General features: G+C 37.8%; 1 pseudogene; it reads right to left on the bottom strand.

Annotated features, from left to right (window-relative positions):
• Nucleotides 1-20297: 20297 nt before the first annotated feature.
• On the bottom strand, nt 20298-20763 carry LOC126962172 (39S ribosomal protein L50, mitochondrial-like; annotated as a pseudogene).
• Between the last annotated feature and the right edge of the window lie 531 nt (nt 20764-21294).

Genomic DNA, 21294 nt, shown 5'->3' with positions numbered 1-21294 from the left:
CTGAACAAAGCTGGATGGAGAATGACTTTGACGAGTTGAGAGAAGAAGGCTTCAGATGATTGGTAATAACAAACTTCTCTGAGCTAAAGGAGGATGTCTGAACCCTCACAAAGAAGCTAAAAACCTTGAAGAAAGATTAGGCGGATGGCTAACTAGAATAGTCAGCGTAGAGAAGACCTTAAATGACCTGATGTAGCTGAAAACCATGGCATGAGAACTTCATGATACATGCACAAGCTTCGGTAGCCAATTCAATCAAGTGGAAGAAAGGGTATCAGTGATTGAAGATCAAATGAATGAAATGAAGTGAGAAGAGAAGTTTAGAGAAAAAAGAGTAAAAAGAAATGAACAAAGCCTCCAAGAAATATGGGACTATGTGAAAAGACCAAATCTATGTCTGATTTGTGTACCTGAAAGTGAAAGGGAGAATGGAACCAAGTTGGCAAAGACTCTTCAGGATATTACCCAGGAGAACTTCCCCAACCTAGCAAGGCAGGCCAACATTCAAATTCAGGAAATACACAGAATGCCACAAAGATACTCCTCAGAAGAGAAACCCGAAGGCACATAACTGTCAGATTCACCAAGGTTGAAATGAAGGAAAAAATATTAAGGGCAGCCAGAGAGAGAGGTCAGGTTACCCAAAAAGGGAAGCCAATCAGACTAACAGCAGATCTCTTGGCAGAAACCCTACAAGCAAGAAGAGAGTGGGGGCCAATATATTCAACATTTTTTTTTTTTTTTTTTTTTTTTTTTTTTTTTTTTTTTTTTTTTTTTTTTTTTGAGACGGAGTCTCGCTCTGTCGCCCAGGCTGGAGTGCAGTGGCACGATCTCCGCTCACTGCAAGCTCCGCCTCCCGGGTTCACGCCATTCTCCTGCCTCAGCCTCCCGAGTAGCTGGGACTACAGGCGCCCACAACCGCGCCCGGCTAATTTTTTGTATTTTTAGTAGAGACGGGGTTTCACCGTGGTCTCGATCTCCTGACCTTGTGATCCGCCCGCCTCGGCCTCCCAAAGTGCTGGGATTACAGGCGTCAACATTCTTAAAGAAAAGAATTTTCAACCCAGAATTTCATATCCAGCTAAACTAAGCTTCATAAGTGAAGGGAAATAAAATCCTTTACAGACGAGCAAATGCTGAGAGATTTTGTCACCACCAGGCCCGCCTTACAAGAGCTCCTGAAGGAAGCACTAAACATGGAAAGGAACAACCGGTATCAGCCACTGCAAAAACATGTCAAATTGTAAAGACCATTGATGCTAGGAAGAAACTGCATCAACTAACGAACAAAATAAACAGCTAACATCATAAAGACAGGATCAAATTCACACATAACAATATTAAACTCAAATGTAAATGGGCTAAATGCCCCAATTAAAAGACACAGACTGGCAAATTGGATAAAGAATCAAGACCCATCAGTGTGCTGTATTCAGGAGACCCATCTCATGTGCAGAGGCACACATAGGCTCAAAATAAAGGGATGGAGGAAGAACTACCAAGAAAATGGAAAACAAAACAATGCAGGGGTTGCAATACTAGTCTCTGATAAAACAGACCTTGAACAAACAAAGATCAAAAGAGACAAAGAAGGCCATTACACAATGGTAAAGGGATCGATTCAACAAGAAGAGCTAACTATCCTAAATATATATGCACCCAATACAGAAGCACCCAGATTCATAAAGCAAGTCCTCAGAGACCTACAAAGAGACTTAGACTCCCACACAATAATAATGGGAGACTTTAACACCACACTGTCAACATTAGACAGATCAATGAGACAGAAAGTTAACAAGGATATCCAGGAATTGAACTCAGCTTGGCACCAAGCAGACCTAATAGACATCTACAGACTCTCCACCCCAAATCAACAGAATATACATTCTTGTCAGCGCCACATTGCACTTATTCCAAAATTGACCACATAGTTGGAAGTAAAGCACTCCTCAGCAAATGTAAAAGAACAGAAATTATAACAAACTGTCTCTCAGACCACAGTGCAATCAAACTAGAACTCAGGATTAAGAAACTCACTCGAAACTGCTCAACTACATGGAAAATGAACAACCTGCTCCTGAATGACTACTGGGTAAATAACGAAACGAAGGCAGAAATAAAGATGTTCTTTGAAACCAATGAGAACAAAGACACAACATACCAGAATCTCTGGGACACATTTAAAGCAGTGTGTAGAGGGAAATTTATAGCACTAAATGCCCACAAGAGAAAGCAGGAAAGATCTAAAATTGACACCCTAACATCACAATTAAAACAACCAGAGAGGCAAGAGCAAACACATTCAAAAGCTAGCAGAAGACAAGAAATAACTTTAAGATCAGAGCAGAACTGAAGGAGATAGAGACAAAAACCCTTCAAAAAATCAGCGAATCCAGTAGCTAGTTTTTTGAAAAGATCAACAAAATTGATAGACCACTGGCAAGACTAATAAAGAAGAAAAAGAGAGAAGAATCAAATAGGCACAATAAAAAATGATAAAGGGGATATCACCACCGACCTCACAGAAATACAAACTACCATCAGAGAATACTATAAACACCTCTAGCAAATAAACTAGAAAACCTAAAAGAAATGGATAAATTCCTGGACACATACACCCTCCCAAGACTAAACCAGGAAGAAGTTGAATCCCTGAATAGACCAATAACAGGCTCTGAAATTGAGGCAATAATTAAGCCTACCAACCAAAAAAAGTCCAGGACCAGATGGATTCACAGCCAAATTCTACTAGAGGTACAAAGAGGAGCTGGAACCATTCCTTCTGAAACTATTCCAATCAATAGAAAAAGAGGGAATCCTCCCTAACTCATTTTATGAGACCAGCATAATCCTGATAGTAAATCCTGGCAGAGACACAACAAAAAAGGAGAATTTTAGACCAATATCCCTGATGAACATCGATGCAAAAATCCTCCATAAAATACTGGCAAACGGAATCCAGCAGCACATCAAAAAGCTTATCCACCACGATCAAGTCGGCTTCATCCCTGGGATGCAAGGCTGGTTCAACATATGCAAATCAATAAACATAATCCATCACATAAACAGAACCAAAGACAAAACCATATGATTATCTCAATAGATGCAGAAAAGGCCTTCAACATAATAAACAGCCTTCCATGCTAAAAACTCTCAATAAACTGGGTATTGATGGAATATATCTCAAAACAGTAAGAGCTATTTATGACAAACCCACAGCCAATATCATACTGAATGGGCAAAAGCTGGAAGCATTCCCTTTTAAAACTGGCACAAGACAAGGATGCCCTCTCTCACCAATCCTATTCAACGTAGTGTTGGAAGTTCTGGCCAGGGCAATCACTCAAGACAAAGAAATAAAAGGTATTCAATTAGGAAAAGGAGAAGTCAAATTGTCCCTGTTTGCAGATGACATGATTGTATATTTAGAAAACCACATTATCTCAGCCCAAAATCTCCTTAAGCTGATAAGCAGCTTCAGCAAAGTCTCAGGATACAAAATCAATGTGCAAAAATCACAAGTTTTCTTATACACAAGTAACAGACAAACAGAGAGCCAAATCATGAATGAACTCCCATTCACAATAGCTTCAAAGAGAATAAAATACCTAGGAATCCAACTTACAAGGGATGTAAAGGGCCTCTTCAAGGAGACCTATAAACCACTGCTCAATGAAATAAAAGGGGATACAAACAAATGGAAGAACATTCCATGCTCATGGATAGGAAGAATCAATATTGTGAAAATGGCCATACTGCCCAAGGTAATTTATAGATTCAATGCTATCCCCATCAAGCTACCAATGACTTTTTTCACAGAATTGGAGGAAAGCTACTTTAAAGTACATATGGAACCAAAAAAGAGTCTGCATTGCCAAGACAATCCTAAGCCAAAAGAACAAAGCTGGAGGCATCACACTACCTGACTTCAAACTATACTACAAGGCTGCAGTCGCCAAAACAGCATGGTACTGGTACCAAAACAGAGATATAGACCAATGGAACAGAACAGAGGGCTCAGAAATAACACCACACATCTACAACCATCTGATCTTTGACAAACCTGACAAAAACAAGCAATAGGAAAAGGATTCCCTACTTAATAAATGGTGCTGGGAAAACTGGCTAGCCATTTGTAGAAAGCTGAAACTGGATTCTTTCCTTACACCTTATACAAAAATTAACTCAAGACAGATTAAAGACTTAAATGTAAGTCCTAAAACCATAAAAAACCCTAGGAGAAAATGTAGGCAATACCATTCAGGACATAGGCTTGGGCAAAGACTTCATGACTAACACACCAAAAGCTATGGCAACAAATGCCAAAATAGACAAATGAGATCTAATTAAACTAAAGAGCTTCTGCACAGCAAAAGAAATTATCATCAGAGTGAATAGGCAACCTACAGAATGGGAAAAAATTTTTGCAATCTATCCATCTGACAAAGGTCTAATATCTAGAATCTACAAACAACTTAAACAAATTTACAAGAAAAAAACAACCCATCAAAAAGTGAGCAAAGGACATGAACAGACACTTCTCAAAAGAAGACATTTATGCAGCCAACAGACATGAAAAAATGCTCATCATCACTGGTTATCAGAGAAATGCAAATCAAAACCACAATGAGATATCATCTCACACCAGTTAGAATGATGATCACTAAAATGTCAGGAAACAACAGTTGCTGGAGAGAATGTGGAGAAATAGGAACGCTTTTACACTGTTGGTGGGAGTGTAAATTAGTTCACCCATTGTGTAAGACACTATGGTGATTCCTCAAGGATCTAGAACTAGAAATACCACCTGACACAGTAATCACATTACTGGGTATATACCCAAAGGATTATAAATCATGCTACTATAGAGACACATGCACACGTATGTTTATTGTGGCACTATTCACAATAGCAAAGACTTGGAACCACCTCAAATGTCTATCAATAATAAATCGGATAAAGAAAATGTGGCACATATACATGATGGAATACTCTGCAGCCATGAAAAAGGAGTTCATGTCCTTTGCAGGGACATGGATGAAGCTGGAAACCATCATTCTCTGCAAACTATCACAAGGACCGAAAACCAAACACAGCATGTTCTCACTCATAGGTGGGAATTGAACAATGAGAACACCTGGACACAGGGTGGGGAACATCACACACCAGGGTCTTTTGTGGGGTTGGGGGGAGGGGGAGGGATAGCATTAGGAGAAATACCTAATGTAAATGATGAGTTGATGGGTGCAGCAAACCAACATGGTACATGTACACCTATGTAACAAATCTACATATTGTGTACATGTACCCTAGAACTTAAAGTAAAATAATAAAAAAAAGAAAATCATGGTTTATTCACTTAGATTGGTCATTATGTATTAAAGCTTAAGAAATTTATATAAAATATGCCCTGGAGCTTGTGAGAGTGCGGTTGGAGAGGTGGTGAGAACAGATGGGTAGACAGATGATTGAGAGAGAAGAGGCCAGGGGATAAAACAGAGAGGGCGAGAAAGAGAGAGGAAAAAAGAAGGAAGGAAGAAAGAGAATGGGCAAATCACTAAAAACCTGAGCTTAAGGAGAAGAATCATGTTATATTCTGAGCCCACAGACAGACAGACACACACACACACACACACACACACACACACAAAAGATGCTCTCATGTCTGAGAGGTTTCAACTGTTGATGGAAGGCTTCCTCACTTATGCAGTTGGGGTAACTGGTGGTTCTTCCCCTCCATTTCCTGGAAGCCAGACTTCACAAATAAGGTTAAGATCAAAGGAGCTCAAGCTTTCACCCTTTATACTTTGGTGGCTTAGAAATGAGTACAGTTTCCCCTACCATGTACCTCTCCCTATCATCAGTCACTTTCTTTCAGGAATGATGGCATTCTACTTCCTTCTAGAATATAAGCTCCTTAGGAGCAGGGTCATGTCATTTGCACCTCTGCATCCATACTGGTGCTAGCATACAGCAGGCTCTCCATGGACTTACTTAGTAATTTATTCTACAAAAGTTTAACATGCCTACAATGTGCCTGGCCTTCTTCTAAGCCCTGGGTGCAGGACTGTGAGCAGTCACTACCCTCATGCAGTGCATGGTGCTACCTGTTTCCTCCCTCCCTGACACAGAATCCATCTGGGCTTAAGGACATAAATACAACACTTCAAAAATAGATTTAAGAAGCTGTCCACTACACACTCACTAGGATGGCTATAAGAAAAAAAGACAGATGATAACAAGTGGGGAAGATGTGGAAAAATTGGAACCCCCATACATCGCTGTTGGGAATGTCCAGTGGTACAGCCATTTTGGAAAGTAGTCTGGCCGTTTTTCAAAAGGTTAAAGATAGAATTGTCACATGACACAGCAATTCTACTCCTAGATATATACCCAAGGAAAATGAAAACACATGTTCACAGAAAAACTTACACATGAATGTTCATAGCAGCATGAGTCCTAATAGCCAAAAATGAAAACAACCAAAATCTCCATTCATAGGTGAATGGATAAATAAAACGTGGTATACCTGTACAACGGCATATTATACAACCACAAAAAATGAACGAAGTAGTGATACATGCTACAGTATGAATAAACTATAAAAATATTATGCTAATGAAAAGAAGTTAGTCACACAGGACCACATATCATATAATTTCTTTTATATGGAACTCCCAGAATAGGCAAAGCAATTGAGACAGAAAGAAAATTAGTGACTGCCTACACCTTGGGGTAAGTTGGGGAAATAGGGGGTGGTGATAGCTAAGGAGAATGGGTCTTCTTTCTAGGGTAATGAAAATGTTCTAAAATTGATTGTGGTGATGACTACACAAGTCTGTAAATATACTAAAAACATTTAATTGTATGAAATATATGCAAATACCTCTAAATAAAGTGTTTTAATAATAGAAAAACTTGTTCAATGAATAAAATATTGGTCTTTGGTTTGGAAGTTGGGTGTTTGGAGTTAGCAGGAAAACTTCTACATTAAGTTTGACAATGATTTTAAGAATCTAAAGCTCCTTTCAACACAACACAATAGTGTAGCAAGAGAGTAGTTCAATTCATCATAGATTTTTAACCCTTTTAAAAAACTGATAATTGGCATCCCATGACAATAAACTGTCTTTTTTTTAATGGCAAAGGCATTAGAAAAAGTCACCAGCTCTTTTTTCAGTAGAAATACAATATCCAAAGTTGCACAGCTGGAGCACATCAATAGACTGAACATTTTTGCTTCCCTGACAACTGTTAGCAACAATGAGTCAGACGGGAAACAGATAGCCCTGTCTTTCTGTCCAGCTGGAATACACTCATTAAATAATAGATGACAACAGAAGTAATGTTAGCAATATTTCAGTATAAATCTTAAAGTAAAATATAATTTAAAAATATGTAATGGATAAGCAATATGTATATTATAGAATAGTGTGTGGGGAGCAAATCTGTTTCCACAACAAAAATGCCAATGAAAACATGAGGTTTATCATTTGCAGCATTCTAAAGTTAGTCCATTAGCTGGATTATTACACTCAAGGTTAGCCTAGCTCAGAAGGTAATTGGCCATTTATTTGTGTCCTGACCACAGGCAATCTGCCCTTCCTAGACCGTGGGAGAGGAAGAAGCTGTGGACTGTGGCCTCAAGGGGTCTCAGTTCAGTGCCTGGTGTGGCTGCAGCTTTCCAGCCTGCTGGGAGGGATGGTGTTTCCTACCCGGGGGCAGGTCAGCCCGAGGAACACTGTGTGCCCTCACCACACACACTATCCCATTGCAGCAAACCCTTGTAATGTTTACTTTATAGTTTTGTTGATATGATCTCAACACCATTTCCATGTTTTATTCTGACAGGGCCTTGCCTTGTCTGTGTCTGTTGATTTAGACTTCCATGGTATGCAGAGATCACAAAACTCTCTTTTCTAAAGCTAAGGCTGGCTACAACACTAGGTAAACTGGCTTAAATAGCACTCTTTGTTTACATTCAAAATGGGTTTTTGAATGTCAACAAAGAAGTCCTCTTGGGTGGCAATGCTGCACATGTGGCATTATTTCTTTGTTTTCTACTCTTAGTTCTAAGGAATAAAATCTTGTCCTTGCTACAGTCACATGCAAATAATAGCAGAGAGCCTTATTAGTAATGGAAAGTTACGATTGATACACCTGGTTGAGATACATTTTGACGCAGATCAAAGTCCTCCCCGAGCATTCAGTCAGCAATGGCAAGGCTTTCACTCTCTCTGTTCCTATAAAATGAAGGGATTAAATTAGGTGCTTTCTAAGGTCTTTGCTGCCTCTAAGGTATTTTTCCTTTAACTCAGCTAGAAATGGCCTCTGTAGAACCCAATCAATTCTGTTTCTCATTAATATGCAAAATTATTATTATGTGAGAAATTGGCTCTTGGTTACTCATTCAAGAGAAATAATCAGAATTCATAGCAAATGGCATTTATCTTTTTGCATTTAGGATTTTGGCTTTAATTTGAGACTCCCTTCCCGAAATGCAAAATGAAAGAATTTAAAACAAGCAACAGCTAAAAGATTCCTGGCCAAGAAATTGCTTCGGCAGCATCTTGATTTCTCAAGTCATTTTTTTCGACTTTTCTCTGCAGTTGTGTTCTGGCAAATCTGATGGAATCAATATGTCCTTTATGGCCAAACTGTTTTCAGGCTTCATCTAGTCATCTGTTCTAGAAAAAGCCATTAAGTCAGTAAAAAGAAGTTGGGGAAAGTTTTACTGCAGAGAACGAGGTTTTTTTTCTCCCAATACAAAACACTGACCCAAGTGGAAAAGTGTGCATGCAGGAGTTTCAGAAATCAAAGTCAAGATCAGTCTTAACCATGAGCAGAGTTAACTGTGGCCCTGTGATATGTTGGTCTAGTGAAGACTATGACAATAAACTTTTTTCTGCCCTGACTTTCACTCAAACCTCAGAATACAATAGGAAATACCTCCTTTAGGTCAACAAACATCCTATTTTAAAATATAAATTTTCTGGTGAGGTGTCAGAGAGGAAGATGAGCGCGCAGGTGGGGAGTTCAGGGCACAGATGGGAGTGGTAAGATTGTAATGCTGGGCTTTTGGAAAAATCCTCCAAGAACACCAAAGAGCAAGAAAGAAAATATCTCCTGAGACAAATCTCCTCACATTTTCGATTTCATTTCTTCCTCAATAATCTTCATATTTGTTTTTCATTTCAAACCATCTTATATACTTCTGGGAGAAAGGCAAAGTATGAAATTGAACTATTAACTTGGGCTTGGTACTGGCTGAAGCAAAAGGATCCTGCACTTTCTTAAAGTTGAAAGGAAAAGCCTTCACCCTTTCTTATTTGACAAGATTCTGTAGTTCCAAAAACCTTTTGAGGCCCAAACTTTGAACAGACAAATTCTGTGTTTTGTTTTGTTTTCCTAGCAGATGTGCCTCTAAACAAACCAAAACAACCCCTCTTCTCGAGTGGTGGTACCATCTTTCCAGATTCTGCCTTTAAAAAACTTAGACGGTAAGCAGAGTAGTAGGAGGCTGAGTCCTTTGACTGTGATGTAATATGGGCACACCACACAGCTCGGGGCTGTTCTGGGCACAAAGAAGTTCCACTTGCTCTGATTCTGCAGAGTGAGGAGGAGCGGCAGCAGCCCTGGATTTCTCCCCTTTCAGAGACGCTTCACTCGGGGAAGTCAGTGCTCAAGCACACTAGCCAGGCAGACGGAAAACCTTGGCTGGGTTGTATCCAGCCACTGTAACCCAGGCCCATCCCCTGCAAGGTCATCATTCGCCTCAGCAAGGGGCAGCTTTGGTTCGGAGGAGAGTCAGCAACAGAAATTACAGAAATGGAGCCAATCAACAGTCGGGCCCTTGAGGGATGCTGAACTGAAGTTACCTAAGATGCTGTAGGCTTCTAGTATGAGACCCTCAGATCTGCTGCTGGTACAGAGCCCTTGAGTGAAGACATAATTTGTGTTCTCATCAATTCACCATTTCCATGAAGCCTTCCCAGACCCCTGAAACCCATGTCAATCTCATCATAACTGCCCTCCTTCAACTTTTGGCGCTTTCAGTGTTCATCTCGCCTATTGATTCCAGTTGTTTAGTGTGGCTCACTCAAGGACCATGAGGGAAAACATCCTGAGCTAGTTTGGGGCCTAAGAAAAAGTCCCACGACGCCATAGCTGAGTGGGGATGTCCACCATGAGCAGACAGGAAGCAGAGCAGTGATATTCCAGCCACATTTCCTGGCAGTGTGCCGATGACATCATCACTTACCTTATTTCCCAGTGGGGAGATGAAGTCCTTCAGCTCTAAGACCACGTATTCTGCCCCTCTTGTATTCTCCCCCAGTGCCCAGCACAGTACTAGAAACATTTATTTACTTGTTTTAAACTATCATTGCAAACTTTCAGCAATTCTAGAATCACCGGCACAGTCTGCACAGCCATTCTATTGGTTTGCTACACAATCTCTGTAATCATCTCAGAACCTTTCATATCACACATCCTTTCTCTCTCTTGCTGTCTCTCACTCCTTCTCTCACTGCATTAGTATAGATGATTGGGGTAATAAAATGCCACACATTAGAGAACACTGACATATGGCATATAATCAAGTGCTTAATTACGTGGCACACATTGCAGGAATTCAGGGATAATGAACATCAGTATGTAGGCATACCCAGTTTGTGAGTGGGTTCTCTTGTTTCACAAATATTTATTGAGGGACTGTTCTGCACCAAGACAGTGCTAGGCACTAGAAACAATGGCTAGCAAAACTGGTACACGGGACTCTTTCTTGCCTGTTCCTTTGACACTTACAGGCTCTTCCACTCCCAGCTGTGTATACGTATATGGGTACCCAGAGCAGGGAGCAGGCTACTGCCACCCTGAACCACTGAATGGGGACCTCAGTGCCCAGTTTCCAGCAAACCGTCTTCCACACAATAGGCAAGCACTACTTCAATTTTTTTCACCATAGGTTCTGCCTATTCTACGAGTTCATATAATTGGAATCATATAGTATGCACTCCCTTGTGTATGGCTTGCTTCACTCAGAATATTGCATTTAAGATTCATCCATACTGTTGCATGCTATAGATGTTTGCTGTAGTATTGCTGAGTAGTATTTCATCACATGGATGTACCACAATTCATGATGTACCACTGCTATTCGTGAACATCTGGACTATTCCCAGCTTGGGGGCGTGCTTCCTTCTTGCCTGTCATTTTGCCTTTTTCCTGCTTATATGGGCCATCCTCCCGTATTGAAGAGACTGGTCCATAGAGACATACTGACAATGGTTGCAGCTACTTGCTGAGTGACATTAGCAAGTTGTTAGACTTCTCTGACTCTCCATTTGCTCTTCTAGGGACAATAGTGATAATACTTAGTAATACCTTAGAGTGGGAAGGAACTCAAAGAACCAGAGCCTGGAACATCACAGTATTTAATATGACAGCTTTATTTTTATGACTATTATATTAGTTTTCTATGGCTGCTATAAGCAAGAACCACAAACTTGATGGCTTAAAACAACAGAAATGTATTCTCTCACAGTTCTGGAGTCTAAAACCCAAAATCAAGGTGTAGGCAGACTCATACTGCCTTTATAGGCTCTAGAGGAAAATTTGTTCCATGTGTTTCTCTGAGCTTCTGGTGTTGACAGCAAACCCTGGCATTATTTGGCTTGCAGATACATCATTCCAATCTCGACCTCTATCTTCACATGCATCCTTCCAATGATTTTTGTCTCTGTGTCTCTACTCCTGTTGTCATGAGGACACCAGTCACATTGGAATACAGGCCCACCCTCCTGCAATATGACCACATCATACCTAATTACATATACGATTACCCTATTTCCAAATAAAATTCACACTTTAATATTCCAGGAAGAGCATGAATTTGAGAACATTATCCAACTCCATACAACTACTCCCCAACTAAACTGTAAAATCATTTACTTAAAGGATTGTGTTTTATGTCATATTCTTGTACATCCCTCAGTGGTCAATAAATGTTTAAGTGAAGCAGAAATGGACAATGATGATGGATTTAAGTTGTACTTTGAGGATTGGTAAGAAGAAAAGATCGAACAGCAGAATAAAGCATAGAATTTTAGCCTCGGTTTCTGTAGGTTTCAATGTATATTTTTTGGGAAGTTTTGGAGTCAAGAAACTAATATACCTTCATGTAGCTAATCGGAGGTTCATGTTGTTCCACCTAGGAGACTTAATAAAAAAAATAAAGTTAGAAAAAGATTGAAAGTGATTTTAAGATTTTATTTCAGCTATAGTAAGACATTTCTTTAACATTTATTCTCAGATAAAACAGTGCTCTGACATTCTCCTAGACCTGGTGAATTCCCTCTAGGAGCAGAGGCTGCTGAAATATATAAACACTGCACCACAAAAATCATTCACTTCCCAGTTCTTCAGGTAAGAAGAGAAAAAAAATAAAGTTCAAATTCCCTGTTTACATGAGATAGATATTAATAGGGACCACATGTATCCTGATTTATTTTGTACCTTCTCTGTTGTTTATGTAACCTTGCCCTGATGGCCAAATTCCATAGGATTAGGGTATGCCAAGTGTTAGAATCACAATCAGATATAAATTAGATGAAGTTTCAGTCTTATTATCAATAATACGTAATTATAGACATATAAAGGATATATGAAGCCTACCTGGTTTCTTCTTATGGTCTTCAATCATTTTTTTGAATAAAAAGATATAAAGCCTCCCCAGTAGTGCTATGTCTCAAAGATTACGAAACATTTCTAGTAGAAAAAAAAAAATACCCCACAAAATGACCATTTTTCTCATTGGTAGTCTTCTGTGTAGTCCGCAACCTGTTTGTAGGAATATACATTTTTCCTAAAAGACTCAACAAAAATGCTTTTATTTTGAAAGTAAGCAAAATAAACCAAAAAGCATTTACATTTTTCTGAACTCACTACAGTTCTAAAGTAGTTTCTCTTCACCCCACTAAAATAATTGCTTGAAAGTTTGCCTAACTATCCAAACCAATTCCCACATGTCATAAGAGAAAACAGTGAAGCCAACTATATAGTTAAGCAAAAAAGGTCACCTGCTTACATAGTGAAGGTATAGAACAAAAAAACAAAGGAGCTCCTGGGATGTCAAATATGATCCATGCATGCTCTTCCACTTTTACTAAATTTTATCAATTATAATCTAGTTTGATTTAATCCCCAAAGAGTTAGATTAAAATTCAAACTCTTGCTGAGAGAGATAACTAAGAAAAAAAATAAATCGAATTAAATCCCACATGTCTAGGTATATTTATAATATCAGATGATGCCTTGGTAGGGACTTGAGGGAATGAGACCTTGTGCAAACACATTTTTACAAGTATGAGAACCACATTTGCGATACTCCTTATGGTTCAGAGAGTATCTCCTTATTTTTCCCATAATATCTTTATAAGAATCTAACAGAGGTTTTTCTTAAATTGACATTAAATTCACGAAACATAGAATTAAGGACTTAAAAACGTACATATCAGTGGCATTTAGTACATTCACAATGTGGTAAAATCACTACCTCTATCTAGTTCCAAAACATTTTCATCATTCCAAAATAAAACCTCATACCCATAAAGCTGGTACTCCCCATTTCCCCTTCCCCTCACCCCCAGACAACCACCAATCTGCTATCTCTATGAATTTACCTCTTCTTACTGTGTCACATCTATAGCCATTACATTATGAATGACACAAAACATTAAGAATATATTTTCTCAATATTCAAATATTATTCTCTGATTCAGCAAAGAAATCATTGACAAATGGAATAAGTAAAGTTCCAATCCATGACATTATATTTAGTTTAAAGAATTTGTATGCATATGAGAAATAGGCTAACAGTTGGCCAAATATAATACTTAATGACAATAAATGTATTGTGAAAAGAATTAGAGCATTGGATGCAACTTCATTTGTCAGATCATTGTTGAATTACAACATTTGGCTAAGGATACAAGAATTAGACAAAAATCAACAAAAAATTCTGGCAGAATCAGTTAGCTATGTGGAATTCACAATGAAGAGTATTTTTATTCGTTTTTAAATGTGGCTACAAATTCTGAACAATAAAATTATAATAATTTGTGTATGTACATATGCATATTTTGGGAAAACTGGTTATTAGACATTTTCCAGTATAGCAATACCCTCAAGCATTAATGACTTGAGTCTTTCAAAAGAGAAGAATAATAATACTGATTGCATAAGGTTAGCATGAGTTTCTCCTAGTGCAATTTCTGGCAAAGAGTAAGTGCAGTAAATGCTAGCTATTGTTATTTACAGAGAGCCAAACTGAAGTTCATTGGAGTTAAGTAATCAGCCAAAGGTAGTTTAGTTTGTAAAATGATACACTATATTATAAGCTTTTTGAAGACATGGACTTTGTCTCATTCAACTGGAAGACATTCCCAGCACCTTGAGAAAAATTCACATATTTGATACTCCAGTGTGCTACAGAAAATTATTTTGAGGACTCTAATCCAGAAGAAAGAGCACTAGATTTATTGTTGGGAAGACTGGGCTTGGGTGTCACCATTGCCACTAATTCAACAGAGAATTTTCACAAGTCATTTATTGATCATCTCAAACCCTTCACACTTGTGTTCAACTTTGATCCCCCTAAAATTTGTAGTAACACTGAGTATTTATACTGTTACAGCAGTATCAGTCAGACTCAATCGCAAGCTTCGCAGGTCATGTAATGCTATGTAATATCAAGTATAACATATTGAAAGTCAAGGATAAGAGTTACAGGATTAAGTTGATGCCAGTAAAAAATTAAGTATTTGTAACAACAAGCAAGAACTTTGCAATGTGACTGTGTAAGACAGTGCAGTCAGGGTAGAACTGGTTCTACTCTAATAATGACAGCACTAAAAGAGTATTTAAATATCACAATAAAGTTGGATGCTTTCTGTGTCAATGTGAGGCTACACTGTATTATAATTATTGCAATTAAAATATTATACATACATATATTATACATATATGACAATTATAATTATTGTAATTATTCTAAGTAATTATATGTAATATATTTGATTATATACAATTATGTGTGTTATATTTAATTATATAATAAATATATTATAAACTATATAAGTAAAATTATTATTGTTATTAATTTCCATGCTACTTGATCTCAATAAAGCTTCTGGCATAAATGCCAGTATTGAAAACTGTGCTGTGAACACACAGAAGTGAGGACACCTATGACAGTCCACGTTCTTCTAGTGTGCTTTTCACTTTGGAAGCAGTTTTGATGTCTTGCTATCCAGCTGTCTTTCTTCTATGGGTATGTTTGGTTCATCCTGGTATTCACAAGGAAGGTTATATCTTCCAGCTGAGGGTTCCTCTGGGATGGTAAAGGCCTAGAGGTAGCAGAGACTGATCAGTTTCCCAACAGGCTTCTACCTCCGCTTCCATCCTTTTCAACCATATGAAATTTATAATATTTGACTGCTTCTAACCTTCATAGAGTTCAACCTTAAATTTTCACTTTGTTCTCAAGGAAACTTCTGGAGACACTTGGGTTTTGCTATTTGGACTTCTTTCTATTTGCAGTGTTCTGCTTCATTTGTAACTTGAAAAAGACAGTTCCTAATATGTGAATCAGGGTTTAAGGATATGCTTTCTAAATGAAAAGAATTCCTTTCTCATACTCAAGCACTAGCTAAAATCACTCTAAACAAACATAAGATAGCTATTTGATACATAAAGGAGAGACTGGAGTGACAAATATCAGTAACCTCTTAATGGTAAATAATTTGAAGAAAGAGCACAAACCACCAGATAATGAATATCTGTTCAGTCATGACTAAATTTTACTTTATCCATTAAAAGTTTTAAATTATTCAATTTAACCAATAAAAATAGGCTCACACAATTCAAATAAATGCCACATGGGTTGTAGATATACAACATACATACAACAAATAGCAAATATATTTTCTAGGTCTGCCCACTGGGAGAGCCTAGAAACAGCAACACTCCAATAGTAATGAACTCATAAGTGCCCAGATCTTGGTTTCTAAATCTCATTCTCCAATAAAAAGAACTAGAGATCCTTGGAGGAGTATGTAATAGTTAATTTCAGGGCTGTATCAGGGAAAATATAAAAATAAGCATGGTTCATTTTGTGATAGCAGAAAGTATAGAAGTGTTCGAAAACATGATGAAGATGGCCAGGCACGGTGGCTCACGCCTGCAATCCCAGCACTTTGGGAGGCCGAGGGGGGCGGATAACAAGGTCAAGAGATCGAGACCATCTGGTCAACATGGCAAATCCCCGTCTCTACTAAAAACACAAAAATTAGCCAGGGGTGGTGGCGCATGCCTGTAGTCTCAGCTACTCAAGAGGCTGAGGCAGGAGAATCGCTTGAACCCAGGAGGCGGAGGTTGCAGTGAGCTGAGATCGCGCCACTGTACTCCAGCCTGGGCGACAGTGCAAGACTGTCAAAAAAAAAAAAAAAAAAAAAACAATGATGAAGACGTGATGAAAGGCACAGGAGCCAACCCAAAAGTGCTCCCAATAGCCAAAGTTTGAATAGTTTGAAAAAAAAAAAAAAAGAATGATAGTTTGGGATTAGAATAAAAAGAATAATGTAAATATTTATGAGTCCATACTGATATTAATTTTTTAATGAATAAAGAAATAAATGGGAAAAGGAAGAACCACTGTTTCTTACAGAAAAATTCCAATTATTACATGTAGAAAGTATGAAGAAAATAGTATGTCATCATTAGAGTACCACAACAATAATCCACCGACAGCAACAAAAATTCATGGGCAAAGATTTAAAAAGAAATGGAGTATTTTCATAGTTACAATGTATCTTCTCCAAAATAAATACTTATTAGTTGCAAGGAAAAAACAATAACCACACAGTGGAGAAAGGAGCAAACACCACCTAACCAAACAATCAAGATTAGCATCACTAGTAACAAAACTTATTGATGTCATACACCCTCTTAGGATGTGATGCACTAAAAAGGGAACATTGCCTTTCTGCTATCCTTCCCAAAACGCAAAACCTCAGTCTAATCATGAAACATATTAGACAAGCCCAAATTGAGAAATGTTCTACAAAACATCTGACCTGAATTCTTTACAGTTATCAAGATCATAAAAGACCAGGAAAAACCGAGAAACTGTCACAGATTGCAGAAGAGACAATTAAAAGCAATGTGGGATCAAGTTTCTGGAACAGGAAAATAAGGATGTTAGTAAAAATAAAAAATTTTTTTTAAAAAAGGATGAGATCTGAATAAAGTCTAAATTATATTAATAGGATTATATCAATGTTAATTTCTTAGTTTTCATAATTGTTATGTGGTTATACAATATGTTAACAATAGAGAAGGCTGGGTGAAAGGCATATAAGAAATATACTGAATTTACAAATTTTCTATAAGTCTAAAATTAAGTCAAAATAGGAGAAATGCAATTTAAAAGAAAATATAATACAGTGGAACAAATTCTATAAAGACGTCCCCATATTTGCATTCTAGTCTGAGTAGTATCATTACTTTATTCTGTACCTTTTGGCAAATCTGTTCTCTCTGCTGGGCCTCAGTTTCTTTTTTAAAATAAGGGGAAGAGACCAGATAGTCTTTAAGGTTCTACAATTAATTCAAAGAGTCTTGTTCATTGTCTTAGAGTATGAGAATGCTGTCTATGCTCTACTCACCAGGCTAATGATTTCAATTGGTTCTCTTTACAAAGAAATAAATGATTATTATAGAAAATTTGGAATATTCAGGAAATCACATCACATGTTAGAATATATTCTTCCAATCCTTTATTAATGTATAAATATATGTGTGATGCGATTTTTATGAAAACAGCATCATAAAAATAGTATCATATAATACACAATATTTTCTTTCTCCTTAAAACTCTTCCCCTGCTTCACTGAGATATAATTAGCATATAATAAACTATACATATTTACTAAACATGTTTTGACGATTCTTGACATATATGCACACCAGCAAAACCACAATCAATGTAATGAGCATACTCATCACCCTGAAAAGTTTTCTTATATCTCTTTGTAATCCCTTCCTACACCCCTCAATGTCTCTCTTTCCTCTCCACTTTTTTCTTAAGCAACCACTGATCTGCTATTACTCTCGATTCATCCGCGTTTTCCAAAAATTACATAAATGGAATTATAAACTATATACTTGTTTTGTTTGGCTTTCTGTAATCCCCTAATGGGTTATTCTTGCCAGCTGCACAGACAAAACCAATTCACTGAGATCATGGTATTGCAGTAAAGAAACAGTTTAATTAATGCAGAGCTAGCCATGCAAAAGGACTGGAGTTATTATTCAAATTGGTCTCCCCGAGAACTCAGAGATTAGTGTTTTTATAAATGATTTGATGGGCAGGGGCCTAGGGAATGAGTGCTTCTGATTGGTTGAGGATGAAATCATAGGAGTGTAGAAAATAGTCCTTGTGCACTGAATCCATCTCTCAGTGAGGTCCACAGTACCAGTTGAGTCACGAGTCCCAGGACCAGATGGAGTCAGTCAGTTGCCAGAATGCAAAAGTCTAAAAAACATCTCAAAAGATCAATCTTAGGTTCTACAATAGTGATGTTATATATAGGAGCAATAAGGGAAGTAACAAATCTTGTGACCTCTGACCACATGACCTGAGTAGCAAGGGATTATAGAAAATCAAGCTAGGGGACAATAGCTGGTTATCATTCAAGTACACCTGCATTTCAGAAGAATTTAGGTGCCTCCCATAACTCTAATTTTGTGAACTTTCATTAGTATTACAAAGGTGGTTTCAGTCCCTGAGCAAGAAGGTTCATTTTAGGGAGGGACCTATTATTATCCTTGCTTCAAAGTTTAACTGTAAACTAAATTATTCCAGTGCTTAGCTTGGTCTATCCTCAGGGGTGAGCAAAGACAGCCAGCCTATGAAGCTAGAAGCAAGATGGAGTCAGCCATGCTAGACTTCTCTCACTGTCATAATCTGCAAAGATAGTTTCATTTCTCTCAGCATAATTATTTTGAGATTCATCCATATTCTTATGTGTATCAAGAGTTCATCCCTTGTTACAGCTGAGCAATATTCCGCTGTGTAGCTGTAGCACAAGTTGCCTACCCACTCACCTGTTGATGGACCACTTGGGTTGTTTTCAGTTTGGGACTATTACGTAGTGAATCACTATGAATATTTCTGCAGTTTTTGTTTGGACATATGTTTTTTTTTTTCTCTTGGATAAGTACCTAAGAGTGGAATGACTGGAGTGTATGGTAAGTGTATGCTTAACTTTTAAATAGTTTTCTAAAGCAATAACAACACTTCACATTCCCACCAGCAGTGTATGAGACTTTCAGTTACTTCACAGACTCAAGACAAAATTGGTATAGTCAGTTGCTTTCATTTCAGCCACTTTTTAACACTTTAACAAACCTTTAATTCCAAAAGAAAGTAATCTATAATGGTCAGTAATGTGCAACATACTTTCATGTTTCTTTCATAGGTATCTATGTAATATAAGTTTATTTGTATATTTGCAATATACAATAACCTATCTTAGATATGAGTCCTAACAGGATGAAAATATTTTCTTGCAACTATTACTTTATGCCTATGGAGGGTCTGAACTTGTAATGTCCTCCTGTCTTACATCCAAGTTAATGACAGTGCCCTCTCAAAGTTTTTCAGAAATTATTAATGACCTAATTTCATTTAAAAAATTATTTCAGCAAATATGAAAATAGAAAATCCTGTTATTCTTTATCCATTCATAATATGAGAAAAAAAGACCTGATACATTCCTCTATAGAAAAAGTGGGTTTAGAGAACAGTTCTGATAGTATTTCACATGATAAAGTATCAGAAAGTCTAATAAGCAGCTCCCATGACCGGGCGCGGTGGTTCACGCCTGTAATCCCAGCACTTTGGGAGGCGGAGGCGGGCGGATCAGGAGGTCAGGAGATCGAGAACATCCTGGCTAATACGGTGAAACCCCGTCTCTACTAAAAATACAAAAAAATTAGCCCGGCGTGGTGGCGGGCGCCTGTAGTCCCAGCTACTCAGGAGGCTGAGGCAGGAGAATGGTGTGAACCCGGGAGGCGGAGCTTGCAGTGAGCCAAGATCGCGCCACTGCACTCCAGCCTGGGCAACAGAAACTCCGTCTCAAAAAAAAAAAAAAAAAAAAAAAAAAAAAAATCTAATAAGCAGCCCCCTTGCTCAGGGGGATAAAATGATTTCAATGTATTTCTCTCCGAATAGCTTAGTAACTCCAAGTGATTTTCAAATTGGGGGGCAGATTACTGGCATTGAGTTCATAAAATTTAGATCTATCTTGAATAGGGACATTATAGAAACCAAGAACATCTCTAATCCTGCACAACTGGAGGATTGTGGAGTTAGGGACTACATGACCCAAGTCATCAGCTAAATGTGCCAAGAGATTGAACTGTGAGCAACCATCTTCCAGGGGAATGTCTCACCAATTACTAGGAAGAAATGAGCCAAAAACTTCTTTAACATGATTCCAAACGACTCTGGAGACCTTCAGGTGGTGTATATGTTTGGCTTTGTAAGGGTGGACACACCGGGATAAGTTCTTTTTTCACATCTTTTACTGTCTCAGCAACCACTGGCTCTTTCTGTTTTCTGGATCGAGACCAAAATTCTCTTCAGGTGCTCCACATAAAGACTCTTCTGATAATGCCGGACACAGATTGCGCCACCATCTTCAATGAGATCCATTTCGGCCATTCTAATATGAGAGTGTAGGGGTATCTCACTGTGGATTTAATTTGCAATTCCCTAAAGTCTAAAGTTAGTAAGCCTCTTTACATGTGCTTATTTGCCATCCTTATATCTTCTTTGGTGAAGATGTTTAAATCTCCACCATTTTTAATTGGGTTGTCCCTCTTTTTATTATTGAGTTGTAAGATATCTTCATATATTCTAGGTGAATGTCCTTTGTTTGATATATGTTTTACAAACATGTTTTCCCAATCTGTGGCTCATCTTTTCATTTTTTTTAACAGTTGTTATAATTAGAGTTCATGCTTTGTATAATACTTAAAATTTTGCAAATCTCTGGTCACTAAGATTTTCTCACCTATGTTTTTCTCCAGAAGTTTGGCAGTTTTAGATTTGACAATGGGTTTATAATCCATTAATCCATTTGGAGTTGATTTTTATATATGATATGAGGTAGAGATCAACATTCTGTTGGTTTTTTTTTTTTTTTTTTTTTGGTTTTATTTTGTTGT

This window comes from Macaca thibetana, chromosome 9 (genome assembly GCF_024542745.1).
Source record: "Macaca thibetana thibetana isolate TM-01 chromosome 9, ASM2454274v1, whole genome shotgun sequence".
Taxonomy (NCBI): domain Eukaryota; kingdom Metazoa; phylum Chordata; class Mammalia; order Primates; family Cercopithecidae; genus Macaca; species Macaca thibetana.
The sequence above is the reverse complement of the archived record's forward strand: the minus strand, read 5'-3'. Positions and strand labels throughout refer to the sequence as shown.